This window comes from Mauremys mutica, chromosome 1 (genome assembly GCF_020497125.1).
Source record: "Mauremys mutica isolate MM-2020 ecotype Southern chromosome 1, ASM2049712v1, whole genome shotgun sequence".
Classification (NCBI taxonomy): Eukaryota; Metazoa; Chordata; order Testudines; family Geoemydidae; genus Mauremys; species Mauremys mutica.
In genome coordinates, this window is record NC_059072.1 from 168,917,517 (window position 1) to 168,934,802 (window position 17,286).

Genomic DNA, 17,286 nt, shown 5'->3' on the forward strand with positions numbered 1-17,286 from the left:
GAACGGCTGCTGCCATGTGTTTCCCTTCCCACTACATCGGCTGCCAGAGTACTATAAAAATGTACCAGCTGTTGAGGAATGGCAATGTCCCATACTTTAGTGCTCCTCCTGCCAATAGGTAGTAGTTTGTATGAGAAGTGGGTAGAGAATTCTCCTATTGGCACCTGTGGATCTTGACATGCTGTTGGTTTCACTGCTGTCCTTTGGATCAAATCCTGATCCTATTGAAGCTAATGGCAAAGGTCCCACTGATTTCAGTGGAAACAAGATATGGCTATAAGCATCTGCTTCTGATTTACACCATCATGACATCAGAACTCATTCTACTCCCCAGGAGCTAACATCTTGTAGAGAAAAGGAGAAGCCAGCCCCAGGTTTCTTACTCTTCCTTCTGCCGGAGTGCTGTGTGGAGCTGGTGATCTGCTGCAAAAAGAGCAGGTGTTATTAATTGTTTCTATTTTGATGGTGCCCAGAGGTCCCAGTCAGGCATAAGAGTCCCACTGCACTTTGCCCTGCAGGGCTTGGGCTAAGCAGCTATTTAATTGTGGTGTAGATGTGCGGGCTTTGGCTGGAGCCTGGGCACTAGGACCCTGGAAGGAGGCAGGGGTCCCAAAGCCCAGGCTCCAGCCCAGGCCCAAATGTCTACATACACCAAAATTAAACAGCCCCTTAGCCTGAGCCCTGCGAGCCCAAGTCAGCTGGCATGGGCCAGTAACGGGTGTCATTGCAATGCAGGCATACCCTTAGAGGGAGTTTTGTCTGGCTTAGAGATTTGCATTTCTCAGGTCATTTAATATTTTCTTCCTTTGCCCGTTTATATTTTATTCTCTAGGATTTTGTCTCTTTGCTTTAGTGTCATTTGCAGGGACAGATTAAAGCTGGATACTTAAATGCTTGCAATTGTGGCCTTCAGTCAGACATAGGCCAGATGGAACCATGAGTCAGAGGCAGAGTCACAGCCACCAGTGCAGTGTACAGCTAAATTTTCCTTCTGGGCTGGCTCTCTTGGGAGGAAGATCAAGGACTTAGGAGCAGAAAGTTCACTCCCACTGCGTGTGTATGTTTTGTTCATCCGGTCTGACTCCTAGGCTACATTTTTTGGAATAAGGACTATACGTGACTGCACAGCACCTAGAACAGTGAAGCTCTGGTCCTTGATTGGAGTACCTAGGCTACAAATAATAATCTAGAGGAAGAGTCTGCATGGGGCCTTACCGGAAAGATTATTGGGGGGTAACCAAATGAGGGAAACTGGAGAGGCTCTTAGGAGTTGTGGGAAAGGAAAAAAAATCCAAATGGGAGGCTGAACAGTTCACCAATTGAAAATTTTCACCTCAACAGGTTTTCCTTGCTAAATTCTAGTATCTAGGCCAGAGGTAGGCAAACTACAGCCCGCGGGCCACATCCGGCCCATGGGACCGTCATGCCTGGCCCTTGAGCTCCTGGCTGGGCAGCTAGCCCCCTCCCCTACTGTTCCCCCTCCCCTGCAGCTACACCACTGCACAGGCAGCGCACTGGGCAGCAGGGCTGCCATACACGCTGTTCTGTGTGGCATGGTAAGGGGGCTGGGGCCAGGGGGTTGGCTAAGGGATGGGAGGTCTCAGGGGGCAGTCAGGGAGCAGGGGGCGGTTGGATCAGGCAGAGGTTCGGGGGGGTGGTCAGGGGGCGGGGGGTTGGATAAGTGTGGGAGTCCCAGGGGCCTGTCAGGAGGTGAGGGTGTGGATAGAGGTCAGGGAATGGGGAAGAGGGGGGGTTGGATAGGCGTGGGGTCCCTTGGGCCTGTCAAGGGGTGGGGGTATGGACAGGCAACTAGGAGAGGGGGGCTGGAGAGGGGGTGGGGTCTCAAGGGCGGTTAGGGGTGGGGAGTCCTAGGAGGGGGCGGTTAGGAAACAAGGAGCGGGGGGGGGTTGGATGGGGATTCTGAGGGGGGAGGCCAGGCTGTTTGGGGAGGCACGGCCTTCCCTACCCAGCTCACCATACAATTTTGCAACCCCAGTGTGGCCCTCGGGCCAAAAAGTTTGCTCACCCCTGATCTAGGCCATGCTGCGTCCATGAGGCTTCTAGAGTGAGGAGAGGCTGTAGCTTCTATAATTTTTCCTCTAGAGTCTAGTGTGTGGGGGGAGGCTTTTGATGTATCTGGTGCCTTTTTTTACACTAATACACTTGCAGTGAGCTCAGGCAGTGACAGTCCACTCTTGTCTTTCTCAGCAAGGAGAGGAAAACTCTATTCTTCATATTAACAATGAAGTACTAAATGTATCAACCTGAAAATAAACTACTAAGCAGTTTCCACTTACAGTCTACAAACCTTTCTGATCATTTTTTCCCCTCCCTCTAACGCCTTCGTGCCTTTGTGTCCCTCCTCCTCCTCCTTTCCACCTCTCCTGGGAGCGTGAAAGCTGTTGATCAGGAACATAAATTCAGATTAAGCCCACTGGTGCAGAAAGTCCAATTTGTCCTTTGATTCTTCTCCTGCTTTTGCCAAGTGGTGGAAAATTGCTTTTTGATTATTGAAAAGACTCAGAGCTACAAGTGTGTGTGTGTGTGCGCACGCGCTTATTGGAGGAACGCTGGGGATAGTGGAGGTGCTGGCTATTTTGTTGTTGTAGTTTTATTTGAACAGCTTTATTTTATGCTTCTAGGCTTGAAGAGTTCACTAGACAGACATTAGCCAAAAGCAGCTGAATGAACCCGCTGGGTATGACTGATAATATGCTGGCTTGTGTGCAAAGCATGTGTCACCGCAGCCTTCTAAGGGATGGAATGTCACATTTGCTAGTAAGGTTCCCTCGAGTGGTTGTCCTGCAAAGGATATTATAGCTAGTGGTGATGGGAGGGGAACTTGTGTGTTTTCATGCTGAAAGTCTTGGCTCCTTTCCCCCACTTTCATATGCACATGGTTTAGTTGACTGTGGTGTCTGAGGCATGTGGCAATGGATTAATCCTCTTTTTTGCCTCCCACCCCTGAACTGGATCTTGGAGGAACACCCTTCTCCAAGTGTGTATTGAAACAGTGTGGGAAATTCAAGGGGTCATAATGCTGTTTGCTGTATTGTCTTTCAGATGTGATTTTAAACCTGAGGTCCTGAGCACTTGTGATCACTAAAGGTCCCATGGCAATTTTTGCAAGAGAGAAATGGAAACCTTGATGTCCTGGCCAAATACAACTGGTTCCATACAGGGTGTGGTGACCTCCCAACGCTGCCTACCAAAAATTCTTTTTGCACTCTTAATTGAAGATTTTTCTTCACTACCTGTCCTAAACTGTGTTGAAATATTTCTGTGAGCTGTGGAAGATCCACTGCCTTCCACACCAGAAGAGGCTCCATTTCAGTGGTGGCTCCTTTCACCATTGGATAGTCAGTTATTGGAAAGTTCTCCAGGATCCTTTAGGATGGAAGTTGCTATATAAACATTCAGTATCCATTAAATGTGGCCTAAATCCTGGGCCGTGTGGATTTTCAGATACACAGGTTTTCTTGATTAACTTGACCGTTTGCATTACTTTAAATTCGTTTTAATAAAAACCTCAAAGAGAAGCAGCAAAGAGTACTGTGGCACCTTATAGACTAACAGATGTATTGGAGCATGAGCTTTCGTGGGTGAATATTCATGGTATTCACCCACAAAAGCTCATGCTCCAATACGTCTGTTAGTCTATAAGGTGTCATACGACTCTTTGCTGCTCTAAAGATCCAAACTAACATGGCTACCCCTCTGATACTCAAAGAGAAGAAAATTCCTGCCATCCTAGTTCTCCTTTGGAACCCCCAAAAGTATTCACAAGGGCTGCTTCGTGACAAAGGAAATCTATTTATAAACCTGTGGAACAGAGGGTCCTACTGATTTACAAACAACTTGGATTTGTGAAATACAGATTTTGCCAAACTAACTCAAGGACCTTTTTCAGTATAGTAATTGCCTGGGGGGGATAAGGAAACTGTGATGGACAGAAAGGCCCCTGATGGCTGATGGCATAAACAATTCAGAGAGAGTCTGGAGAAGAGTTGTCTGTATAATATAATGTGGATATTAAACAAACCAACCAATCTGGCAGTGCAGCTAGCAAGCAATGAGTTAGTGGCATTGTATTAGAATAAAGGCAGGAGTTATCAACTGAGGTCCCATAGGCACTGATGTTTAACATACTGTATTATTGATGTCGAGGAAAGTGAAAGTAATAAAATGGCCTGATGATGCAAAGCTAGGACTTATAGCAAACACACACTCATTCGATTTGTTGAACCAGTGGGAGATGAGGCTTAATGTAGAGTGTAAGATTATTCACTTTGGAGAAGATGCACCCTTTGCAGAGGCCTATGGCACATATAACCCCCTAAGGGGGGACATAAGGAGCACACAGGCCTTGTGCAGACTCCATGCACAGGGGTGAAAGTCACACTTAAGGAAGATTAATACAGACTTTACATAGCATTGAGTTACATTAGAAGTAAAATGGGGCAACTGTTGCTCAAACTGAATGAATTCTCAGTTCAATGACTGCAAAAAGAAGGCCAATTCCATTCTAGGGGTGCAAATACAGAGCAATTTCTCTTTGGCCAAGATGTTATATTGCCATTTTTCTCTGCATTGTGAAAGACCACATTTATTATACTCCACATAGTTTGGATCTTCACTGTCTGAAACGAAATTCCAAATGAACTAGAGAGAGGGTTAAAAGAAAGGTAACTAAAATGATACAAGGTAAGTCAAGAGCATGACCTGGGAGGGAGATGATTCCCACTACTTTCCGGGGACTAAAAAAGGAACAAGAGACTGAAGCTGGGGTAAAAACCCCCAAACATATATGTCACTAAGCAGCACCCTCATTGTCAGCCTTGGCTTAGAGACAAGGGAAGGCATTCAGCCATAGCAGTGCACACTGCTCTCTCATCCTCATGTTGATCCTCCCAGGTCAAGATTGAGATGGGTTTGTGGCAGGGAGATGCTTGCCCTGCGTCACCTATGATGTACAGTGGCTGGCCTGGGGATAAATAGATGACATTAGTCTCCAGGGCCATCAGTCAGTTATCTTTCCTAAGAAATACATGCACACAGAAACTGAAAGTAATAAAAGATCCATTTAAGGTTGAATATTAGGGTAAAAGTTTAGTGACACTAGGAGAATGGGGAAGTGTGCTTATTAATATCATATAGTCATCACTAGACATCTGTAAGAAATAGATGGGAATAGCTAATAGAATAATGAGGTGTTCTATTAGCTAACCCACGAGCTCACTCCCAATCCTGCTATGATTCTATGAAGACTCCAGTCATGATAGCCAGAGCAAGGCAGCAGGGTGGGAAAGTTTGTTGACTTATTTATAGTTTTATTGTGCAGGTTGCTTTGTGGTGGGTGAGGAGAGGTGGGCAGCCAGATCTGTGTCAAAGACACGGTTAAAACTCAAAATATGAACAAAAGTATATCAGGGGAAGCAGATATGTGGCAATTTATTTGAACTATTACTCATATTTTTTAAAGTTTTAGGCATCAATATTACAAGCATCTGCTTTACAAGCACTCCACATACTGAGGCAATGAGCCATAGAGATATTTTAAGAATGATCTAGGTTAAGATTTCCAGAGCTGCATAAGAGATTTGGAAACCCAATTCCTATTAAAAATAATGGAAATTGGGCATCCAAATCCCCTTAGATGTCTTTAGAAATCTAAACCTTGTTTTTTTTCTCCCTAGCTTTTCCTCTTATGAGTAGTATGCACCTTTAAGGATTGTTGCATACTAGGATAAAGTCACACTGTTGGGACTCTGACAGCCATCTTACAAATATATATGGGTACCTTAAATTTTGAGCCTTTGTTTGCTGAGTTTTCTGTGAAATGAAACACTCAGCAGTATATTTGTTTTCACAGTTGCATTCACGTGTTAATAGATTTGCAGTGAACATGTGATTCTCATTCTTCCCACCTGCTAGACAGGAGAAGGGAAAGAGTACTATGGGCAGAAATTTCCAGTGTGGATCTCTATATTAGATGCCCAGTTTCACATTTAGGGAATGCAATAAGTGCCTCAATGTGCATTTTAAATTCCTCAGTGCCTATTTGGTGTAATGTCCTGGCTCCTGAATCTGTATTACTGCTGCCCTCTACTTTTAGGAACCCCTATACTGACTTGAGTGATCAGATATGGAACTGGATGTCCAAGTTTGAAAACGGGGCTCAATGGGCCAAACTCTGCCCTAACTTTCATCCTGCACAACTCCATTGGTTTGAATAATCACTGGAGGTGCATGGGGCATACGTCAGGGGAGAATCTGTCCCACTGTGCTTGGAAGGCCTGGTTTTATTAAATAACTACAGGTGGGCCTGAGGTGCAAAGCTTTGATCCAGATGTGAACTGTCTTGGGGTGTGTGCTGGGGATTTGGTTTGGTCCATTATAGAGTTAAATGTCAGCTACAAAGTCTGTGGCTATTCAGAACAGAGACTGTGATATAGGCCCATCTCTAAACATAACTACACTAAACAGAGGGGGAAGGTTTAGCAGAAGCCCATTGTTAATGGCTGGTTGTTTAGGTTCAGCAGCCTTTTCTTCACTTCAGCTTTCCAGGAATATACAAGTACAAGCAAATAGTGTGTAAAACACATTGAGATCTATAGTTTCTGTGGGCCATAATTATATGTTATAAATAGGGTGTAGCCCTCCTCTGGCTCCTGGTAAATTATTGGTATGGTCTTGTTGTCCCACAGCTTGTGTATTCTAGACTGCTGTAAGCAGAGATGTAAGCCAGACTCACATCATGTGGCCTCCAACAAAGGGCAACTCAGACATACAAATAAAGGCTGTTTTTAAAGTTGTTTTGAAATCAGCTGGTCTTGTTTTTGTTTCCTACAAAATATTGTATCTGTAGATAATTAACTCTCTGAAAGAGACAGTTGTTATGGAACAGCTTAAAGGCACATTCCACCCTCAGGCTAGGTCTGACATGGGGTTTTCTGAAGGCCATCATAGCCTTTATTTTTAATTTATGTAATAGGCTCCCAAAGGTTCATGCACTGCTAGAAAATCGGAGCGATTTCTCTCTTGAATGGGCAACTTCCACAAAAGTTAGTGCATACATGCTAGAATTATTAGGACTAAGGTTGTCCACTCCTAAAACAGAAAAAAGGTTACTCAATATTCCTGTGCTGAATGTTGAGTTAGGGAAGGATGGGGAATCAGGGTTCTCTTGAAAAGATCATTTTAAGGGGGACCCATGAACTTGTCTGATTGACAACAGTGTTGGCAAATTACCTAGAACACCAGCTGCCCCATCTAATAGGTATAGATAACCAGATTGCATCTGCCATTCTAACCACAAAACTACAGGTCTCGGCATGCAGGCTGGAACACTGTACAATGGGATTTAGAATCTCTGAAGGCATCACCTCTGTACTGAAAATAAGAGCAACCATGGAATTAATCTAAAATCCCATGGCCTGCATTTAGCCTGTGGGATTTGCTTTGGTGCTGCTGACAGCTGGTGCCCTGAGGGAGGGCCTCACCTAGATATGGATATGGATCAGACTTTGAATAGCTATCAAAACACAACAAAACGCTTGCTTTAAGAAATAAAAGGCGCTGATCAGACAGAGTAAAGCTAACCTCCAGCTATGTCAGCAGTAGGGTTCTTATTTGAAAAGTGAACTGGAAGGGTTTAAAAAGAAAAGTTTATGGGTCTGCATGATTAATGTGATACATTTGGGGATTTTAAAAGGATGAAAAAGACAGTTTGAATATTATTAAAAGCTCCTCACAAGCAGAGGTTAGCGGGAGAGACAGACTGTATGCTGTTTGTGGCAGGGACTGTCTTTTTGTTCTCTGTTTGTTAAGCGCCTAGCACAATGGGGTCCTGGTCCATGACTGGGACTCCTGATGCCATGATAATAAATAAAATCATCATTAATAATAACAACAATAATAGAGGTAAGCACTAGGTCCTGGAAAAAGCCCTGTTGAATCAGAAATCCATAGGGGCTGGATAGAAAGGCTGTGGTAACCAGAGGCAGCAATGCAATGAGAAGAATTTAGGAGACTTGGATTTGCTCATATTTTGGCTATTGTCCTGTTTGTAAAAACAACGAGGAGTCCTTGTGGCACCTTAGAGACTAACAAATGTATTATGCCCAAATAAATTTGTTAGTCGCTAAGGTGCCACAAGGACTGCTTGTTGTTTTTGCTGATACAGATTAATACAGCTACCACTCTGAAACCTGTCCTGTTTGTGAATTGCAGCCTGTGTACATTAGGGAATAATCTTATGTGCAAGGTTCTATCCTATATCACCTAACTTCTCCTAATTCCAGATATTCTGTAGCCAATGTAAGTTCATATTTGTGGTCCTGCAGGAAGAACTGTCCCCTCCCCTTTGCCTTCTTATTCCCATACTGCTTAGTCATACAGTACAGTATGTCCCTTCTCAGTGGGTGGCAGAAAGCTAGCTGCCCTTTCTCCCCCTTCACCTTTTGTGAAAGCAAAATCAGACATGCTGAAATACTGATATTACCTTATTGGGGAGATCTGGAAGAGAAAGTACAGGGCACCCTGAGCAGTGTTGAGACACGCAGTGGGCAAGGACCCAGCTGGTGATTTTTCCTTGGAAGGACAGACTTGAAAAGGAGGCAGTTTGTGTGCAACTCTGACCACATTAAAAGTCTTTAGAAAGTCTCTTCATTGCTCATGGATTGGCTCTCCATTTGTGGCAAAACCCACTCAGTAAGGCAAGAAAGCCATATCACAGTTTTTGAATAATAAGCGCTTCATGTTAGTATCTGCATTTTCTCAGAAACGCTCTGATACTAGGAAGTCAACTCAGCACTACATGACTTTAAAGCCATAAAACTCCCAAAACAATTATCTCCCATGTGTGTGTGTATAGTTAAAAAAACAATGATGGCAAAGCTTTTAATTATAAGGAGGGGAAGAAGATAGCCATAAAAGTGTTTAAAGCATATACACAACTGGCAGGCATGTACATGACTTCTGCTAAGCACAGGCAGAATATTTTCATGCCATGCTTCCTCTGGCAGAGCTTCATGACGGCCTCTCTGGGTATATGAATGATTGTCCTGTCATTAAGAATAATTGTGTGGTCTGGTTGGGGTAATGGTGCCTATAAGTAGGCTTGGAAGGATTAGATTTTTATTGGTAAATGTCGGTAAATGTTTTCACTGTGCACACACAAACCGACAAAACAATACCTCCATTGATGATGGTCTACATTTACAGCTGGGCAAAGTAAGAAAAGTGCTGCTTGAGAAGGTATTTGTTTGACTTAAGGATATTTGCTTTGTATATTTTGACATGTGATGCTGACCATTTGTGTTGTAATGGTTGTAAGTAAAGCTTTAATTTTTTGAATCTCAGCATTTACATTAAATAATTATCTGAGTTCCCTATTGTCTGAACACCATAACTTCCTGCAGCTGTGAAAAAAAATCCACAATCTAAATTGAATACAAATGCATAAAAATAAACATCAGGATTATCCACCAAAATTACAGAATTGATTTTTTTTAATGTAGAAGATGTCAGCCACACCACTTCTTTAATAGCAGCAAAGAGTCCTGCTAACTGACTAACAGTTAGCTAACAGACGTATTGGAGCATGAGCTTTCGTGGGTGAATACCCACTTCGTTGGATGCACTTCTTTAATAGAGTCCTTTTCTGGGGCCAGCTCCTCAGCTGATACAAATCATTGTAGCTTCAACTGAGCATCTGGCCTGTGTTACATTTTTTAACATCAGTCAAAGAAAATTAAAAGCTAGCTGGAGCCGGTGGCATTAATTCCTTGATGTGAATTGCCACATTGACCTCACTTTTAAATTTTCTCCAGTCTTATTTCACTTGATGTTAGTTGAATGTTGCTTAGTACAATCCCACATGTACCCGACAGGATTTTAGGCTATGCATTCAGAAGAAGTCTTGTATGTATTTTAGTTAATATTTGTGTTGTGGCAACTCCTTGAGGCCCCAAGCTGGAACTGGGGACCCAGTGTGCTGTATGCATGTATGACAAACAGATGGGCCCTGCCCTGAAGAGCATGCAATCTAAGAAATACCACAAAACAATGCAAGGTAATATCACTGTGCCTAGTGATACAGTGGTACAATGGTGGCAGAGAGCTATTTAGCGAGTTACCATTCTAGCTACTTGATTATACTGGATTGGAAATTACCACATATTTGTCACTGGAATTCAGTGTGTGAAATTCACCCATGTTCAGAGAGATCTACTTACCACTTAAGTCCCACTTAAACTCATTTTTTGGAGGGCTTAGAAGTATCCTTGTGCTGTCCCTCTGAACAGGGGTATTTTCTCCCCACCTATGTAACATTATTACAATAATGCATGCACATGCAGTGGATAAGTAATAGTACTTAGCACTTTCCAAACATACTTCTCAAAGCACTGGGGGGGGAAAAAAAGGGTAAGTACCATTGACCTTATCTTGCAGATAAAGGGTGAAATCCTGGCCCCATTGAAGTCAAGGGTAAAATTCTTGTTGGCTTCAGTGTGACCAGGGTTTCACGTGGCGACTCTAAGGTTCAGAGAAGTGACCTGCCAAAGGACACAAGGCAAGTCAATAGCAAAACCAGGGATAAAACCATATTTCTTGATTTCCAATCCCATGTTTTCCCTAGCGGGAGAGTAACTGCTTTCCCTCCCCATCAGGGCAGCATTTGGATGCTTGAATTTGGATGTTTGATAGAAGTGAGATCCCATTACATGAATAATTTCCTGGAGCGGTTGTGGTTTTCAAATATGGGCAAGATCTGCTCTCTCTTCTTGAGACCTATACCCTGGAATAGCAATGCATTCTGGCCAGGTCTGAGCAGTTTCAGTTCTGCTGCAGTGTGATCAAAGGAAAGAGATGCAGTACTGGAGTATTTGAGTCTCATTCTGCTAACTTGCTGAGTGACCATGATTAAGTCACTTAACTTCTCTGCACCTCAGTTTCCTGATAATGTAATATGAGGATAGTAATGCTCACCTCTCTGAAACATCTGGGAGTGCTCTCATGCAAATCAGTGTGACCTAGTGAACAGAGCACTGGTGTGGTACTCAGGATACCTGGGTTCTATTCCTGGCTCCGTCACTGGTCTGCTGGGTAACCCTGGGCAAGTCAAGTCTCCCTGTGTCTCATTTCTCCATCTGTAAAATGGGGCTAATGAAACTGATTGCATTTTAAAAGTATTTTGAGACCAACTGATTAAAAGGCATGGGTAAGAGCTAGGGATTACTGTTATTATATAAATAAGTGCAGATGAGCACTTGCAATCAAAATTACCCACTGTTGGTTGACGTTGGGTGGAGCTAGGCATTTTCTGTGTGCTTTAGCACTCTGAGTGACCGGCTTAATTGTTTCCCTGCTGCCTACTGCATCAAATATGAGACAAAAAGCAGCTTTTTATTTTCCCTTATGCATCTTCCATAGTCTGCCTTGGCTGAAGTCCCATGCATTGTCTCTTTGTGGAATACACTGGAGGTATTCCTCTGAAATAGACAGGATATGATGCTGTCTAGCTGAGGTGATCTATTAGAACAACACTACTAGAACTTTTATGACTCAGTGAAATGTCTATTTTAAAGGTAAAACGGCATCCATGTCCTGATGCAGAAAAAGAAGCTGTTTTCCAAGTTGAGAACATTTAAATCCTTTATCTTTAGAACTGACTGAATACTTCTTTAAATGCATAATTTACAAAAACAAATTGCTCCTTGCAGGTGTATGTATTATGCATCACAATGAGTTGCCCACACTGAGGGTTGAAAACATACGCAAGATCTGCCTCTGCTTGGTACAGAGCAAGATTCAAAATGACTAGGTTAAAAGCATGATTATATTTTCCCCCTGTACGTTTTGGTTTAAATGACAGTGTCTTCCTTCTGCTTTTTATCATGTGAAGGATGTCACGCAAGAGGACAGCCCCATGAGAATCTTGTGCTATGCAAGAAAAAGAAGAGTCCAAGTGTCAATGATACAATACAGATGCTGACATCAAATGAGAGGGTTGTTTTTTTGGGGTTTTTTTGCAAAATATATTTGCGGCATTGGGAGCAGGCAGTTCACCATGTAAACCAGCAGCTGTGTAGGCAGGATGTTGGTGGGGGTGCTTATAACTTGAGGCTGAGAATCTTAAAGCTTCCAAAGGGATATGGAAGCCCATTTCCATGGAAATTAAAGACAATGGAAACTGAACATCCATGTTGCCTAGATGGTTTTGAAAATACAGCCCTGGCCTTTTATGGTGGCTTGTTAACTGGAGCTGATTATTTTGAATTGTACTACTATGTATTCATTATGCTGGAGTATAATTGTGATGTATTTTTAAGATGTGATGGGTGCTGTGACGGAGCACAACTCATCACTGCAGCACCTCCTGCTGGCTGGCCGGGGACTTAGTGCTGAGCCCTCTTCTGGTGGTGTCTTGTCCACTGTCACCACTCTTCCTGGATCCACATCACTCCCAGGACCGCAGCATCCTCTTCAATGATGCTGCTCTCTGGCTGTGCCACACTCTATGTTCACCCCCTTCTGGAGGGACCCTACAGTCCACGGTCTAGCCACTTCCTTCAGTAGCTCCAGCACCCTCTTTACCCTTGCGCAGGGCCTCAGTCTGGAGATCCCTGCAGCCTGCCAGGGGCTGCCTTGAGCTCTCTGGGTCTCTGCCTGCAGCAGTGCTCTGTCCAGAGTGCTTGTTATCCTCCACCTGCAAAGCAGCCAGTCCTCCTCCCTTTTTAAGCTCCAGGGAGTGACCAAAACTGCTCTGTTCTGCACCTCTTCTGATATGGGCCAGCCTGGTCCTGACTGGCTGCTCCTTTAAGCCCTTTTGTGATTGGCTGCCTCCTGCGTAGCCTCCCTAGGACTGCTTTTAACCCCTTTTCTGCCAGTATGGGGCAGATGCCCCATCACGGGTGCCTAGATCATATGGATAGTTCTTGTTGGCCTGCTCTATACTAGGAACTCAGGTCGGTATAACTATGTCACTCTGAGGTGTGAAAAATCCACACCTCCTGGTGTTGACAGTGCTAGGTTGACAGGAGAACTCTGCTGTTGACTAAGCTACCGCCTCTTACCAAAGCACTACTGTGATGTAGCTGCAGCACTGTTGCTGTGGTGGTTTATGTGTAGAAAAGCCCTTAGTGTTTATATAAATCTAAATAAAGAAATATTATTGTAATGGAATACACCCCTGTATTCACACCCTATATACTAGTGTAATAATCTTTGTACAAAATATGCCTTGTAAGATATAATTTGAAAACTCATAATTTGCTGGTAAGTATTGTCTTGGTAAAATGTGTGGCAACATTGTATGTGCAATTATAAAATTTCCTTATTGATGTTAATACATGTTCCAAATCCCACAGCACTGATCTGGCAGAAGTCAGTTCTCTCCGAAACAAAGGAAGGAATGTGTGCTTGCCTTAATTTGCATTTAAGCAGGGAAAACAATGGAAGGTCAAACAGGTGAGGAAAAAAACAGCAGGGAATATCCTTCCATACAGACTCTTTGTCTCCTGATTCTCCGCTGGAAATATTTTTTCAAGAGAGGGTTTGAAACTGTAAAAAGAAGGGGCAAACACCCCAAGACACCCCCCTCCCTCTCTGTGCCCACCTCATTCTCCACGCCTGAGAAGACAAAAGAAACAGCTGTTGGACTCTGGGGGAGGGATCCTGACCTGAGAGTTTGGTCAGTAATCTGCTGGAGCATGTGGTGAGAAAGTTTGCTTTGTAACTTTGTAATAGTTTAAGTAGATGCTAGTAAACATTTTATCTTTATTTTTATGTCTCATTACTTGTACTCACTTAAAATCTCTCTGTATTTAATAAACTTAATTTACTGTTTTATCTAATCCAATGTGTTTAAATTGGAGTGTCTGGATAACCCTATTTAAAATAATAAAATGGCATATTGTTCCCTTAAAGGAATAATGGACTTAATGTATTTGGACTGTCCAGGAGAGGTTTGGGTAGTACAAGACATAAGAACATAAGAATGGCCGTACTGGGTCAGACCAAAGGTCCATCCAGCCCAGTATCTTGTCTACTGACAGTAGCCAATGCCAGGTTCCCCAGAGGGAGTGAACCTAACAGGTAATGATCAAGTGATCTCTCTCCTGCCATCCATCTCCATCCTCTGACAAACAGAGTCTAGGGACACAATTCCTTACCCATCCTGGCTAATAGCCATTAATGGACTTAACCTCCATGAATTTATCCAGTTCTCTTTTAAACCCTGTTATAGTCCTAGCCTTCACAACCTCCTCAGGCAAGGAGTTCCACAAGTTGACTGTGCGCTGTGTGAAGAACTTCCTTTTATTTATTTTAAACCTGCTCCCATTAATTTCATTTGGTGACCCCTAGTCCTTGTATTATGGGAATAAGTAAATAACTTTTCCTTATCTACTTTCTCCACATCACTCATGATTTTATATATCTCTATCATATCCCCCCTTAGTCTCCTCTTTTCCAAGCTGAAAAGTCCTAGCCTCTTTAATCTCTCCTCATATGGGACCTGTTCCAAAACCCTAATCATTTTAATTGCTCTTCTCTGAATCTTTTCTAGTGCCAGTATATCTTTTTTGATATGAGGAGACCACATCTGTACACAGTATTCAAGATGTGGATGTACCATCGATTTATATAAGGGCAATAATATATTCTCCTTCTTATTCTCTATCCCATTTTTAATGATTCCTAACATCCTGTTTGCTTTTTTGACCGCCTCTGCACACTGTGTGGACATCTTCAGAGAACTATCCACGATGACTCCAAGATCTTTTTCCTGACTCGTTGTAGCTAAATTAGCCCCATCCTATTGTGTATGTATAGTTGGGGTTATTTTTTCCAATGTGCATTACTTTACATTTATCCACATTAAATTTCATTTGCCATTTTGTTGCCCAATCGCTTAGTTTTGTGAGATCTTTTTAAGTTCTTCACAGTCTGCTTTGGTCCCAACTATCTTGAGCAGTTTAGTATCATCTGCAAACTTTGCCACCTCACTTTTAACCCCTTTCTCCAGATCATTTATGAATAAGGGTGCAGTTACACCACAGCAGGCTAGTGCGGGCCCCGGCTTGCAGCAGTCCAATTGTTCATGTAAACAAGGCTTAAGTAAATAAACTGGAGAGACTAGGGGGTCTGATTCTCCACAGCCTTGCATAGCCATTCATACACTTGCAAAGCAGATGTAACATGCTACCATTGCTGTAAGTAACTAGGGAAAAGATTGGAATTCTCTAGTGTTTTTACCACCACTTACCAGTGTAAATGACATTACAAAGTAATGAAAAATCAGACCCAACTGCTTGAGATTTCACTGTAGCTAAAAGGTGACTGCAGTGGAAACTGGGGTAACTCCAGGAATGCTACCATACCATATTATCCAGTTATGTAATTTAACACTTGTTACCATTGAAGCTATAATATCATGGCTTGTGATTTTTATTATCTGTCATGTATTAGGCCTGGTTAAACTTTATTAGTCTTTGGATGGAAGGCCACCAAGAAAAACCTATGATGCACGAGCTGATGGGTGTCTCAGTGCATAGCACCCTTCCTCTTCTGAGTCAGTCCTGAATCAATGCCCTAACATGGACCTAGAAGTTTCTACGCCCTCTTTAACATAACCTGCACAGGCTGGCCCCAGCATGAGTTAGAGCAGCCTAGAAGCTGCTCAAGCGTATATCACTGGCATCACTAAGGGACTCTTATGCTAGTGGAGGATTAGTGCAGTGGAGCAAAACTTCTTCCAGCCCTAGTGTGCCCCAACCATTCCCCAACACATAGCTCTGTCAGAGATGGAGGGGATGGCTGACACAGGGGCAGCGTCCCCCAACTTTATGCCAGTAGAGAGTTTCCCCCCAAAGTAGAGGAATTCTTCACCAGCTATCTAGATCCAGAATCAGGCCCCTTGTGCTACTACTAAGCCACCCCACCTCCAGCATTATTACAGTTGATAAAAGGAGAATTGGACATGGAATTTGCCAGCGGCTAATTCACTCACCCTACTGGCTAAATGTTTCCTCTTAGCAGCAATGTAGTGGCTCTTGCTTCTTCAAGAAATGGCTCTATGTTTTTTAAGCACAGAGGCCTGAGGCTTAAATGGAAATAAGAGAGAAGAGAATGGGCACTGAAGGAAATAGATTTTCCCTTAAAAAAAAAAGTAATTAGGATAGACAGAGGGCCCTTGTTAACTATTTACTACTCAAACACTGTGTGTGCAGCTGTGTGATATATTGGTTTTTCAAGGTAAATATCAATTTTTAATACATTTTGCGGGGGGTCCTAGCCTGTGGAAATGGCCAGTGTACAGTGTGGCATTAATTTGTGTGCTTCTGATTTTAGTACATGTACTCCGTTTTTTGTCAGGGAATAGGCAATGGCATTGCTTGCACTTCTGAGACCAGGGCTTCTGTAGCTTTGTCCCTTGCCCTTTTCTAGAGCATATAGTGCAGTCAGAGGGGTTAATTAGGGTGGGAATAATTTGTTCACAGAAGTAGTCTCGGGAGTATTCACCATGCACAATTCTCTCCTTCTTATAATACAGTCAGCCTTAGTTTAGCGTGCATAGTTAAAAAGGATCTGACCATCCATCCAAAACAAATAGAACCTCAATCTTTTCCCCCAGTATACTGAATGTGTAGTTATTATTAGTGCAGATAGTGTTTGCAGCTCATGATCCGGTAAAAATGTTCATTAAATAGAAGATCTGTGAGTGCACATTTTAGAAGTATTAATAATATTGCCAGTCCTACATTTGTACAGTCTACTTAGCCTATGGAAGCCCCCATCATTATGTGCTTACCTACCTAATGCATTTCTACTGTGCTCATTAGCATAGTGTATGTACACAATATAAATGGATGGATGGATAGATTGATAGAAGTGAAAAGCTAAACCAATGGGTACGTTATACAAAAAATTAAAAATACATCCAAGATTATTTCATAGGCTAAAAAAGGCATATTTGTACCAAACTATAGCCCAAAGATCAAATGCAGTCTATCAAGTCAAACTGTGTGCTGGTTGAAGATCCGCTGCATTCTTATAGGGTTCGTGAACTTAAATGACAAGCAATTCCCACAGTCTATCAAAGAAAGTACAAATATACTAGTGAATAGAGGCAATGGGAAGTCAGGACTCATGGGTTCCATTTCCAGCTATGCCATTGACTCAGTGTATTGTCTCGGTGAAATATTAACATCAATATTTTTAAAAGTGTCCATTAGCTTTGAGTAACCCAGATTTGTGTGTGTTTGTGCGCCTAGCTTTTGA

The 17,286-nt window shown here is 42.8% G+C and overlaps 1 long non-coding RNA gene across 1 annotated transcript; it reads left to right on the plus strand.

Annotated features, from left to right (window-relative positions):
• The first annotated feature begins 11,937 nt into the window (after nt 1-11,937).
• LOC123376101 lies at nt 11,938-13,478 on the plus strand. The gene is made up of 2 exons (XR_006581685.1): nt 11,938-12,012; nt 13,374-13,478. It is a non-coding gene; the product is annotated as an uncharacterized LOC123376101 (long non-coding RNA).
• Nucleotides 13,479-17,286: the final 3,808 nt, after the last annotated feature.